Source organism: Arachis duranensis, chromosome 4 (assembly GCF_000817695.3).
Source record: "Arachis duranensis cultivar V14167 chromosome 4, aradu.V14167.gnm2.J7QH, whole genome shotgun sequence".
NCBI classification, from domain to species: Eukaryota; Viridiplantae; Streptophyta; class Magnoliopsida; order Fabales; family Fabaceae; genus Arachis; species Arachis duranensis.
This window is the reverse complement of record NC_029775.3, coordinates 20,204,688-20,207,485: the sequence shown is the minus strand read 5'-3', so window position 1 is coordinate 20,207,485 and position 2,798 is coordinate 20,204,688.

The window sequence follows — 2,798 nt, the reverse complement described above, 5'->3', positions numbered from 1 at the left end:
GAGCGCTTGTGCATGCAGAAATTTTTTTCTTGATGATTCAATATTTATCACGTTTTATTCAGCACATGAATGTTGTTCGGTTCAGTGGAGTTGCTCATTTTGATTCACCTGATTATTAGTGTGTTCAGTTGAGTCATGTGCATGTAAAAATGTTTCTTGATGATTGAATATTTATCACGTATTATTCAACACATGAATGGTATTCGGTTCAGTGTATTTGCTCATTTTGATTCACCTCATTGTTATGTATTCAGTTGAATTCTTTTGTAGGCAGAAAATTTTTTCTTGATGATTCAATTTTTATCACGTTTTATTCAGCACATAAATTATATTCGATTAAGTGAAAATGACCATTTTAATTCATTTAATTAAAATATGCATGCTTGTATTTATTAATATATTGAGTGAATTATTGACTAAATTTTTTTGTCCTTACAATAAAAATAAAAAAGACAATAATAACAAAAAAGAAAAAATTACACTAAATTATCATTTTATGTCTCTCAACTATCAACTTTATATTAAATTAACTACACATAAATTTCCACTTAACGTTCAACATATACTATGTGATTAGCACTTGATGAAGAAAGGTAATGGTTAGGACAAAAATAAGATCTTCTAAATATTATTAGATCAAATTACAGTGTGTAACTGTTTAAATTCAAGCGGTTGAAATTATTTTAAGGCTCAAGTATGGCAGGAAAATTTTAATCTCTTACATAATCAAGCTTGTATGATGATGGTATTATGGTAATTGCATCATTTCATTTGTTCAACAAAGTCGAATACACATTACATCTTTATATTTATAATTTTATATTTAAAAAATGATTTGGATCCATCAATAGAACATTTTTATTCACTCTCTTTTAAGTCGTGTTCTTTATTTTGGTAGAAAAATTAATAAGTTTAGAATAATTTTTTAGAATTTTTTGACTTCTTCTAGTGTTTTGAAAATCATTCTGACCTTTGAAACAAATTATTCATCCACATCACATCTGATATGTAGAATGAACCGATTATGTTATTACAGTGAAACAGTTGTATAGTAATAAATGAATGGAATATTATCCATTATATAAATTCAAATTCGAACACCTTTCTGCATAATGAACTGAACACGTCATTATGGTGAAACAATTGTATAGTACTAAATGAACGGAACATTATCCATTTATAAAATCAAATTCAAAACATATGTGCGTACAATTTAGAGATTATCAATTCAATTCAATTCAATTCAATTCAGAACACATGCGTACATTCAATTCAATTTAACAATTGCATTCCATTCAATTCGATTCAAAAAATAATCCAAACTTCATCCGCTTGATTCATTTCAGAAGAATAATCCAAAACGCTCTCATTCAATTGATTTGAAGTTGAATCATTCATTGTTTCGATAGAATATTGAAATTTGAAAACGAAGAAGATAAATTCACAAAATCGAAGAAGAAAACGAAGAAGAATAGGAAGAAGAAGGACGAGCAGCAGAGAAGAACAACGAGTAGAAGAGAAGAAAAAAAGAAGAAGAATGACGAGCAGCAGAGATTGCAGATCTGAAAATTACAATGCAAATCGTTAACGTTGAAGAAAATAAGAAGAAAAAGAATATTTACGTTAAAGAAGAGGTTTACATAAATCTGTTACGTTGATCGGAGGGAGAGGAGGGCGCGCGTGTATTTCACGTAACTTGGGGGAGAGGAGAGACGCGTTAAAAAATAAATACTTTGATGACTTGGTTAGGTTTTTTATATGGATGTGGAGCATTATTATTTATAATTTTTAAAAGAGATCATTGAAGCTTATTGCTTAGTTATATTCTAATACACACAGAAAACAAGAAAAAAAATCAAATTCTTTTATATTTTGTAGTTTGCTTTCTTTTTTTCTATTGGTCAAAGAATAAATTGTTATAACATTCTACTTAATAATATTTTCTTTACATGACCATTCAGACCACAAACTCTTTTTTTTACAGTTTGATATTTTGACTTGATCATTTGATTGTTCGAGTCTGACTTTGTGAAACTCGACTTCAAACAAAAATACTATTCATATACTAGTTTATTATGAGATTCAGAACTAAAATATTAAAAACCCAATTAACAATCTATAAAAAAAGAGTCTAGATCCATACTGCGGCCTGCTCGACTTCTCGGAGGTCGACCACAATGATATGAGTTTAACATGACTTGTTTTAATAAATAACTAACTCCTACAATCTCTCCTACTAATATAAAAATGAGATCTCAACAACTTTCTTAACAAAAGGGAGTAATTATCCACCACCAAAGGTAGAATCACTTTAGAAGTGGTTACTGGCTCACTACCTATAACTATAAATACCCTGGCACCCTCATAAATTCTTCGAACTCTAGTCAACACAAACCTGCTTAAACCCTTACTAACTTAAATATCAGAATCTCTTATAGGTATCACTCGCAATCTCTTCAAAGAGCTTAGATGGCACTACTTCTTTGGAGGAGATGAAGGAACTTCTCACCTAAAAGGAATTTAGACCTCACGTTCAGGCCCAAATTGTAAAACCCGGTTAATTAACGGCTAATTAACCCATAAATGAGAATTTATTCTAGAAAGCCTAAAATGTGATTTTTATGGCTAAATGTGATAGAGGAGACTGAGACGAGAATTTTGGTACCAATTTTATAGAATTCGGACCAAGATTGGACCAAACGGGCCAAACCGGGCCAATTGGACCCAAAGTGGGCCCTTGGCCCAACATAACTTAACCAAAACCCTAGTTTTCAGCACTCTCTCTCCTCATTTGTTAC